We start from the raw sequence: 12045 nt of genomic DNA, 5'->3' as shown, positions 1-12045 counted from the left end.
GCCTCAGGGCACTTACATTTTCCCTGCTCAGCTACTTTCTTCAAACTCCTCTTAATCTTCACTTTCTCCAACCTATACCCTGTGCTGACTGCTTCTGTGCTCTCCACTGCCTCCTGGTCAGTCTGCCCTCTGCTACCTTTGCCGCCCCTCTAATCTTGTCTGCCTCTCTTAATCTTGTCCACTGGCCTTTCCTCCTTGCTCCTAGTCTTGTGTTACTGTTCATCTCGTCCCCCTGAGCCTAACTCCTAGGTCTATATATACCTTTTCTTCTCTCCACTCAAATCTCGGGGCTTCTTGCACCCACACACCAAGCCAATCCACTAGCCAGGGCTGCGGCTGGTGTGTGTGTGGGGTGTGCTCCAGCCTCATGTCCCTCAGTACAGGCTACGCCAGAACCCAGCATCTCTCAGATACCTCTGCTCAGGTCGGAGGGCTTTTTGGCTCAGGTGAAGCTGATGGGGAGGGGCTCCAGCACCTCCCACACAGAAGAGACCCTGAGGGCCTAAGGCTTTCTAATCTCAGCCTAAAGGTAGGGTCCCCAAATCAAAATAAATTTCCACAGACCCTTGACACTTACTAGCTGTGTGACCCTGGGCAAGTCACTTAACCCCAATTGCCTCACAAAATAAAAAAAAGAGAGAGAGAGAAATAGGAAAGTTCAAAAGGGGATGGATTTGGGGAAAACATAAGTTCTGTTTCTAACACGTTGAGTGCAAGATGCCTGTAGGGGCTAGTAATGTGGGAATGGAGCAAAGAAAAGAGACTAGGGTTGAATATATAAATATGGTAACTGCATACATAGAGATGATACTTAAATCCATGGGAGTTGATGAGGTCACTAAATGAGAGAATGGAAAAGAGAGCCCAGGAGAGAACCTTTAGGTATATTCATGCTTATATGGATAGGAGAGGCTTCTAAGGTGGTGCTAGAAAAGAGCTCCTCAGGAGGGGCAGGCAGAGATGGATTGTTAATTGGGCCATTAGAGGAACCATCCAAACCTATGAGGGCAAGGTCCATGGGAGTATTTTAGGAGAGCATTGATTGTACTTCTCTCAGAGAGAGTTCTTATAAAGACAAAATGAGTTCATCTCTGCAAAGTGCTTTGCAAACCTTAAATTCCATTGAAATGTCAGCCATTATACACTCAAAGGTTTTTCTTACCAATATTCATACCTCACAGTGGTCAATTGGACATATTTTACTCCTTACCAGATACTATATTCAATAAACCTGTGGCCCCAGCGTGTCCTCTTTATCCCTTTCACTGAGGGACAGAATCCCTTTCTCCATTTCTTGCCAAATCCTTCCAAAGATTTCATTCAAAGGTCTAGTGGTTGCTTTCTGCTTATACTGAGTTGTATAAATTTTGGGTTGGAGCTCTGTCTCTCTGGGGAGCACATTTTCATTTGTCTATCATGCCATTACTTTATTTATTTATTGAGGTGGATGATGGGAGAAGAAAGGGGGAGATGGATGCTATTATTACTATGGTATTAACATTAGTTAATGAGAGTAGTTCTCAAATGGGAAGATAATGACCCTCAGGGGACTGACTGATTGGCTCATTTAACAGTTATTTACTAAGCATCTACAAAGTGCAAAATATTGTGAGATACTGAGTGATAAATATGAATATACTTAAAACATAGCCCCTTGTTCTCATGGCACTTACATACATTTTTAGAATGTTAGAGCCAGACCAGCACATAAACATGCCTTTGATAATTACCTATATGACCGTGGACAAATAAGTTAAGGGCCTCAGTTTCCTCAACTATAAAAAAAATGGAGGTAGCCTCAGAGGACCCTTTCAGTTCTAAATCTATGATTTCATGATCAAATAGTCCAGGGTTTCCAAATTTCTTTTGTTCTGTAACTCACTTTCTTTTTTTTTTTTTTAGTGAGGCAATTGGGGTTAAGTGACTTGCCCAGGGTCACACAGCTAGTAAGTGTTAAGTGTCTGAGGCCGGATTTGAACTCAGGTACTCCTGACTTCAGGGCCGGTGCTCTATCCACTGTGCCACCTAGCTGCCCCTGTAACTCACTTTCAAAGTAATTTAATATATTACTTACTATACTAATTTAGTATTCTTTGGGGGGGGGGCAATGAGGGTTAAGTGACTTGTCCAGGGTCACACAGCTAGTAAGTGTCAAGCGTCTGAGGTAGGATTTGAACTCAGGTCCTCCTGAATCCAGGGCTGGTGCTTTATCCACTGTACCACCTAGCTGCCCCCTTGGTATTCTTTTAGAAAATGTGTTCATTAAGTGCTCACAATAACTACAATGATAACCTTTGTCCAAAAAAGCTTCAAATTAAAATTTACATTATTATAACATATAATTATGAAATAAAACACTAATTATAAAATAATTACAAATATTTTAGTGGGACATTCTGTATGAATTAGAAAGAGTAATTCAGAAAGATCTTATGTACTTACTTTTGTCTGCAAGAGTGTTATTTTACAAATTTTGTTGAAATAATATTTTATCATTTATTTATTTAGTTTTTTAAAAGAACAAACGTGTTGTGATGAAATAATGGATTTAGCAGATACTCAAAGACCCACCTGTAGATTAATCTATACTGATTGAATCAAGTGAGAGTGATTAACCACTGATTAAGCCTACTTCAAGTTAATTGGATTATAATCACACCTGGCTAGCCCTTAAGAAGGTATTGTTCTCAGAAGCTAGACTGTGAACTCAACTTGAGAACACCTTCAAAACCAATGGATTTGGATGACACCAACCAATCAGCTTGAAGCAGTATGTAAGGACCGCCTCTGTTCCAGATCTATAAAAAGCTTCCACAAACAGCTTTTGAGGGTGTTCCTGATTAAAGCAGGCTCATGGAGGAGAACTTCAGGAAGAACCCAACCAGGCTGGAACTCTAGGCTAGACTGGAGCTGAAGCTTCTGATTTAAGGCGACCACAATTTAGATTTTAAACATCACAATGTATTAATATATTTTACCTAAATCAAATGGAGATAATTAGATTAAATAGGTTCTTATCTTGGGCCCTTATAGTAGGCCCTCAATCTTTCTTTTAAAAAAATTATTTCATTTTTATTATCTATTTTTCTCAATTACATGTAAAGATATTTTTTGAGTTCCAAATTTTTCTCCCACTCTCCCTTCCCTCCCCCTCCCGAGGCCAGCAAGCAATTTGATATAGGTTATACATTACAATCATGTGAAAAATATTTCCACATTAATCAGAACAAAAGGAAAAAAATGCAAGAAAGAATAAACAAGAACAGTAACAAAAAACCCAACAAAAGTGAAAATAGTATGCTTTGGATAGTTCCTTTTCTGAATGTGGAGAGCATTTTCCACAATAAGTCTTTTGGCATTGTCTTGGATCATTGTATTTCTGTGAAGAGTTAAGTCTATCACAGTTGATCATCACACAATGTTGTTGATACTGTGTACGATGTTCTCTTCGTTCTGCTTACTTCACTTAGTATCAGTTCATGTAAGTCCTTCCAGGTTTTTCTGAAAACCATCTTATCATTTCTTACAGCACAAAAGTATTCCGTTACATTCATATACCACAACTTGTCCAGCCATTCCCCAAATGATGGGCATCCCCTCGATTTCCAATTCTTTGTTACCACAAAAAGAGCAGCTGTGCATATTTTGTACATGTGGGTCCTTTGCCCTTTTTCATGACCTCTTTGGGATGTAGGCCTAGTAGTAATATTGCTGGGTATATGCACAGTTTAAAGCATTTGGGGCATGGTTCCAAATTGCTCTCCAGAATGACTGGATCAGTTCACAGCTCCATCAACAGTGCATTAGTGTTCCAATATAAATAATATTTTAAATGAAATAAGTTACCACTTGGAAGATAGCTAACATAATATAATAATCACATATAATCTTAATTTCAGTATTGGATTTTTTATTTAAGAAAGTCTTGTAATATTTGGCTCAACACCAGACAAACAGTCTTTTTTGGGGGGGGGGGCAATGGGGGTTAAGTGACTTGCCCAGGGTCACACAGCCAGTAAGTGTCAAGTGTCCGAGGCCAGACCTGAACTCGGGAACACCTGAATCCACGGCTGGTGCTCCATCCACTGCGCCACCTAGCTGCCCCCCCTACAAACACAGTCTTAAATCTGGTTCCACACTGAATTTATTTCTGTATTTTGATTTTAAAAGAAATTGGACATTATGATTTTAGGTCAACAGAGAGAGTAGGGCTGGACATATAGATCTAGTAATTTCCTGCATAAAGATGATAATTGAACATATGGGAGCAAAAAGAGAAGGGGGTCCAAGACAGTGTTTTGGGGAAACCCAAGGTTAGCAGGCATGACATGACAAAGAGCCAACAAAAGACACTGAAAAAGACATCTAGGAGGAGAGCCAGGAGAGAGCAGTGTCAGGAAAATGTAGAGAGAAGAGATCATCCAGAAGAAGGTGATCAACAGTGTCAAGGAAGTTTAGGATTGACAAAAGGCCATTAGATCTGGCAATTAGAAGTCATTTGTAACTTTGGTAAGGGCAGTTTGAGTTGAATGATGAGGTTGGCAGCCAGATTGTTGAGGGTTTAGCAGAGTGTGAAATGAAAGGAAGAAAAGGCACTGATTATAGATGGCTTTATCAAGGAGAGAGGCAAAAAACTTGTAAATTTAGATAAGTTTTGTGTATCTGTATCATCAACACCTTTTTTTTTTTTTAAGTGAGGCAATTGGGGTTAAGTGACTTGCCCAGGGTCACACAGCTAGTAAGTGTTAAGTGTCTGAGGCCGGATTTAAACTCAGGTACTCCTGACTCCAGGGCTGGTGCTCTATCCACTGTGCCATCTAGCTGCCCCTAGAACTATGATTTTTATTATATTGTCTCGGTCTACCCATAAGCAATTAATATTTCTCCCATTGTTTAGCTTTGACTTTTTTATTTTATTTTATTTTTTTAATTTTTATTTTAGTGAGGCAATTGGGGTTAAGCGACTTGCCCAGGGTCACACAGCTAATAAGTGTTAAGTGTCTGAAGCCGGATTTGAACTCAGGTACTCCTGACTCCAGGGATGGTGCTCTATCCACTGAGCCACCTAGCTGCCCCTAGCTTTGACTTTATTAGTGTGAAAAGCATTTTGTATTTGTTTTCATATAGTTCCTGGGTTTGTCTTGGCAGTTAGACTCCCAAGTATTTTAGATTGTCTACATTTATTTTAAATGGAATTTCTCTTTCTATCACTTCTTGCTAGACATTATTGGTAATATATAGAAATGCTAATGGTTTATGTGGATTTATTTTATATCCTACAACTTTGCTGAAGTTGTTCATTGTTTCAACTAGTTTTTCAGTTGATTCTCTAGAGTTCTATAAGTGTACCATCAAATCATTTGCTAAGAATGATAGTTTTGTTTCCTCATTGCCTATTTTTATTCCTTCACTTTTTCTCATCTTATTGCTATAGCTAGCATACAATATTGAATAATAGTGGTGCTACTGAACACCCTTACTTCACCCCTGATCTTACTGGGCAGTCTTCTAGCTTATCTCCATTACAGATAATGCTTGCTCTTGATTTTAGATAGATACGACCTATCATTTTAAGAAAGACTCCATTTATTCCCATACCTTCTAGTTTAAAAAAAAAATAGAAATGGATTTTATATTTTGTCCAAGGCTTTTTCTGAATCTATTGGTATTATTATATGATTTTTATTGTTTTTGTTATTGATAAATATTGGTAAATGATGCTTATAGATTTCCTATTATTGAACTAGCTCTGCATTTTTGGTAGAAATCTCACCTTGTAATAGTATATGATCTTTGTGTTATAGTGCTGTGATCTCCTTGCTAGTATTTATTTAAAATTTTTGCAACAATATTCATTAGGGAAATTGATCTATACTTTTCTAAGAACAGGGATTCTTAATCTTGGTTCCATGAAACCATATCACATAGAAGGCCATGGAAAGCAGCATGATAAATTTGATCAGACTACAACATAGAATCAACAAGGAACTCTGAAGAAGAAAAGGAGTAAAGTATGTCATCAAAGAATTATATGCTGAAAAGAGAAGATGGGTCAGTCACCTAGTGAGAATGAAGGATGATGGGTCTATGTCCAAAGTGCTTCACTGGTACTCTTGTGATATCAAAAGAAAGTCAGTAAGGCCTTCAGCATGTTAGGTGGACCTATTATTGAAAACTTTTGGGAGGACATGGATGAAAATCACATAGAATAGGTGAACATTGATGAGTTGAGATTTGCATCATTGGAGGGAATTCCTAAATCAATGAAATCACAGATCCATTTGAGTATTTGAGACAGGAAACACCCATTCATTAAAAATGGATGAAGTGAAGGAAAGCTATATGTTTTATGTTTTAAAGTGAAAATTGGTCTGAAATCACAATTTTTTTGGTTTTTTTTGTTTTGTTTTTGCAGGCAATGGGGGTTAAGTGACTTACCCAGGGTCACACAGCTGGTAAGTGTCAAGTGTCTGAGGCCGGATTTGAACTCAGGTACTCCTGAATTCAGGGCTGGTGCTTTAACCACTGCGCCATCTAGCTGCCCCCACAATTTTTTAATCATAAAGGTGTTTTATTATTTTTAGTTATATGTAGAGATAGTTTTCGACATTTGTTTTTATAAGATTTCTAGTTCCAAATTTTTCTCCCTCCCTCCCCTCCCTCCCCCTCCCCAAGACAGCAAGCAATCTGATATAGTTTATATATGTACAATCACATTAAACATATTTCTGCATTAGTCATGCTGTGAAAGAAGAATCAGGAGAAAAAGGGAAAAACCACACACACAAAAAAAGTGGGAATAGTATGGTTCAAGCTGCATCTAGATTTCACAGTTCTTTTTTCTGAATTTTGGAGAGCATTTTCCATCATGAGTCCCCTGGAACTATCTTGGACCATTGTATTGCTGAGAAGAGTCAAGTCTATCACAGTTGATCAACACACAATGTTGTTGATATTGGGTACAATGTTCTGGTTCTGCTCATCTCACTCAGCATCAGTTCAAGTGAGTCCTTCCAGGTTTCTCTGAAATCTGCCTGTTCATCATTTCTTACAGCACAATAATATTCCATTACATTCATATACCACAACTTGTTCAGCCCCTCAATTTCCAATTCCTTGCCATAACAAAAAGAGCAGCTATAAATATTTTTGTACATGTGGGTCCTTTTCCCTTTTTTATGATCTCTTTGGGGAAAAGACCTAATAGTGGTATTGCTGGGTCAAAGGGTATGCACAGCTTTATAGCCCTTTGGGCATAGTTCCAAATTGCTCTCCAGAATGGTTGGATCAGTTTACAGCTCCACCAACAATACATTAGTGTTCCAATTTTCCCACAGCTTTTCCAACATTTATTATTTTCCTTTTTTGCCATATTAGCCAATCTGGTAGGTGTCAGGTGGTACCTTAGAGTTGTTTTAATTTGCAGTTCTCTAATCAATAGTAAAATCACAAATATTTTTAGTGGGAAAACGTGACATGTTTATTCATTCCTCTTTGACATCACACAACCACCTATAATCCATGCCATTTAAGTCCTAAACTCCTTGAGTATAGGAATTTTTCTTATATTCTTAGTTACTAAATACTTGTTGATTAGTTCCAAATTGCATTCTACAATTTATTCTCAGATGAAGCATATTTTCAAACTCAATCACTGGTATCTATAGAGTTTAGGACTATGCCTTGAACATGAAAGGTGCTTAGTATTTGTGGATTGAAAGAAGAAAAAGAAGTAAGGAAAGAACAAAGTAGAGACCTTTATTTAGTTATCTCATTATTTACAATCTTCAGAGTGTTGGTTTTGGAGTCAGAATCTGGCTTCAAATTCTGGTTCTGTCATTGAACTACGTATTTAAATGCTCTGAACCTCAGTTTCCTTATCTGTAAAATGAGATTAGACTAAATTATCTTTCATCTTTTTTTTTTTATCAGTCCTTGCCCAGTTTTAAATCTTGGATCCCTTGATCCTAGCTCTAAGATTCAGTGGGACTGACGCTAAGATCTAAAAAGAATATATCGCTTGAGATTTGAGAGGATCTTATTGGGGCAGGGTTTTTAAAAAGAGAGACTCATCTTTCTCTGAAAATAAGTGGTTTTAAAAAATGCTTCTTGTGTGTCCTTGTTCCATAACCTGTTTACCCTCTGTGACTCACATATTTTATGCCTCTGGTCACCAAACTGAGTTGCTGACAACAGGGCCTCTTACCTCATCCTCATTTGCTTTTAAGTGGGCCAAGGACTTTTCTGTTTTCCTGAATCGCCATTCTAACTTTCCATTTCCTTCTTCCCCATTGCAATCAATAGCCCTTTGAAAAGAGAATGAGTTCTATCCGACATCAGCTTCCTTTCCATTGACCTTGTGAGCTTTCCTTCTCTTTTCTCCTGATGATTAGCACCCACTCCTTTGAATTGCTACCCAGAAATTGGAAGATCTCACTGCCAAACAGACCACTTTTTCCTTAGCCATTCCATTTATAGGGTTCTACATTATCAAAGTACTTTTCAGTCACTTTTAATTTTCATCCCTCATATTGAATCTTTAAATAAACAGTGAAATGTGGTAGACCTCCTGATAAGGAAGAAAAGTAGGAATACAGTTCTTACATATTGCATTTTAAACAGATTTTTCACATATTTCTTCTCTATTAGATTGTGGCCTTCACCTGGGCAGGGACCTTGCCTATTGTGCATTTTACAGAATGAAGCCTCCTTACCAGTAGAGACTACTTTTTGTTTTCTCTTTTTATCCCTAGTTACCTATCACAATGCCTTCTGTGCATACACAAGGCAATTAATAAAGGCTTGTTGCCTTTGAACAAATTTTACTGGTTCTGACAATTTACCTTGGTTCTGACTCTTGGGATCTCTGTGCTACTTAGTTCTCCTCTCTGAGACTCAATTTCCTCATAAGCAAGTTGAGGATAATAATACTCTACTCTCTGCCTCATGAGATTGTGAGGAAAGAGCTTTGTAAATCTTTTTTTTTTGGTGGAGCAATGAGGATTAAGTGACTTGCCCAGGGTCACACAGCTAGTAAGTGTCAAGTGTCTGAGGCTAGATTTGAATTCAGGTCCTCCTGAATCCAGGGCAGCTATGTATCTGCCTCAGAGGTTTGTAAATCTTAAAGTAAGTTGTACATAGTAGATTTGCAGTTTTGTGGACTATGATCTTTCTTATTGTATTGTTATGAAAAATGCTTGCTTTATTTAATCAATTAAAATGAAAATTTTTGTTAGAAGCTCGATATAAATAAGAATTGTAGTTGTTTCTGGGGTTATCTCCCTCTGGTGCCTTCTGCAATCCCTTATAGGAATTTTCAGTAAATGTTGGGCGAATTAGGAGATTAAATTAGATTGTGTCATAGAATTGTAGTACCAGGAAGTTACTTAAAGAACGTTTTGCCTCATCTTCTCATTGGGCAGGTGAAGAAACTGAGGCCCAGATTTTTAATCATATGAGTAGTAATTGCAAAGCCAGTACTAGAACCCAGGTCTTTTGGCTCACTGGACAGCACTTCATCCATTTCAGAACATTGCTTTTGAGGTAAGGTTTAAAAATGACTTCACCTGTAAAAATGGGCCCCAAGATATCTCTAACTTCACAAGCTCACTGTATTTTCTCTACCAGTATGTGCAAATATATCGGATTCTTATGTACCAGGGAAGCTAGATGACATAATGGACAGAGCACTGGACCTTGAATCAGGAAGACCTGAGTTTAAATTTGGCCTCTGACATTTACTAGCTGTGTGAAACCAGCCAAGTCATTTAAGCTCTTCCTGCCTCAGCTTTCACATCTACAAAATGGGGATAATATTAGCTCCTATCTCCCAGGGTTATTGTGAGAATCAAATGAGATCATATTTGTAAAGTGCTTTTGCAAACCTTAAAATGTTTATAAATGCTTACTACTACTACTATTATTGACAGACATAGTTAAGGAAATCAATTTTAATAAACAAACCACATTTTAACTTGTGCCCCTTAATTTTGTGTATGTCATATTTCAATCTCTCCAATTATGCTTCATTTTCCTTGAGAAATCTACCATGATCCTTATTCATGGTCTTTGGTTAACTAAAATATATCTAGGAAAGTTGAAATTTTAATTTTTTCCACATTGGGAAACTGTAGATTTTAAAAAATGTTTATTGTCATTTGTCTTTGTAAATTCTGTTTTGTTTTTTGTTTTTGGTGGGGAATGGGGGTTAAGTGACTTGCCCAGGGTCACACAGCTAGTAAGTGTCACGTGTCTGAGGCTGGATTTGAACTCAGGTCCTCCTGACTCCAGGACCAGTGCTTTATCCACTGCACCACCTACCTGCCCCTGTCTTTGTAAATTCTGAAAATCTTTCTTCAATCATTTCCAGGACTAGTGTTCAGATTATTTTGTTCATCCTTCCTTCCTTCCTTCCTTTTTTCTTTTTGATAATAAGCATTTTTATTTAAAGTTTTGAGTTCTAAATTCTATCCCTCTTTCCCTCCCCCCTCCCTGGGGCCATAAGCAATCAGATATAGGTTACAAATGTGCATTTATGTAAAATGTTACCCTATTAGTCCTTTTGTATAAGAAAACTTGAATAAAAGAAAAAAATGAAAGAAAATGAAAAATAGCATGCTTCAGTCTGTATTCGGTCAATATCAGTTCTTTCTTTGGAGATGGAAAGTGTGTGTCATCATTTGTCCTTTGGGATTGTCTCGGATCATTGTATTGCTGAAAATAGTTAGGTCATTCACAGTTCATTATCTGGAGCTTGTGGAAGTCATAGCCTCTCCTCTGACATCTTGGCTCCACCCCCACTTTCCACAGTTCATTATAGAAGAATATTGCTGTCACTGTGCACAACATTTTCCTGGTTTTACTCACTTCACTATATAAGTCTTTCCAGGCCTTTCTGAAATCATCCTGTTTGTCATTTCTTATAGCACAATCATATTCCATAACAATCATAAACCACAACTTGTTTAGCCATTTCCCAATTATTTTGTTTTTCTAAATTTTCTGGGATGTCAGAAATTTTGTTGTTATACCTTAATCTACCCTCTATATTTGCCCCTTGTGTATGTATGTTTTCCATTTCTTTCAATAAAGTTGTATTTGATAAACTTATTTTTCTACTTTGTGATGTCTGTAATTTTGTTTTTCATGATAGCAAGTCTTTTGCTTTTATGAATTTTTTTCAGTTATATTTTCCATGTTAGTCTTTTTTTCATGATTTTCCCCAATTTGGAAGGTGGATATCTTTTCATTAAACATTCATTTTCTCCTGTGATTTTTTTTCATGTCCACAAGCTTTTCTTTTATTTACTATTATTATTCTACTTTTATTTCACTGTTTTCCCCAATATTAATTCTTATTTAAATTCATTAAATGTGTCATCCACCTCAGGGATTTTTTCCTTTTTTCATCTGCATTGCTTCTATTATTTTAATTTTTTTCAATTATTCCATAGTATGTTTTAAAAATAAAGTATATTGTCATTCTTTTTTGCTTTGATCATTTTCTATTTTGATAGATCTTAATTATTTTTTTTAATGAGTTTTTAGGAATCTGGTTTTTTTTCTTTTCCCTTTTTAAAAAAGGTAAAGGGGACAGCTAGATGGCGCAATGTATAAAGCACTGACCCTGGATTCAGGAGGACCTGAGTTCAAATTCGGCCTCAGACGCTTGACACTTACTAGCTGTTTGACTCTGGGCAAGTCACAACCCTCACTGCCCTAAAAAAAAAATGGTCAAATCAACAAGTATTTATTTAGCACTTTCTATCTGCCGAGCTCTGAGCTAAGTGCTGGGAATGTTAAGAAAGGCAAAATCAGTCTCTGACCTCAAGGAGTTTACAATCTAGTGAAGATATATGAGAATTTTGTTTTCTTGGAAGGTCTAACTATTTTTCTTCCTACAGCTCATCCATTCTCTTGCCAAGAGTTTATAACTTTAAAATAACAATAATAGTTAATTTATATAGTGCTTTAAGGATTGCACAGTGTTTTACATATATTGTTTCTTTTAATTCTCACAGTGAGGTAGGTATTATTATCCCCATT

Source organism: Dromiciops gliroides, chromosome 6 (assembly GCF_019393635.1).
Source record: "Dromiciops gliroides isolate mDroGli1 chromosome 6, mDroGli1.pri, whole genome shotgun sequence".
In the NCBI taxonomy this organism is placed as follows: Eukaryota; Metazoa; Chordata; class Mammalia; order Microbiotheria; family Microbiotheriidae; genus Dromiciops; species Dromiciops gliroides.
This window is presented reverse-complemented; position numbering follows the sequence as displayed.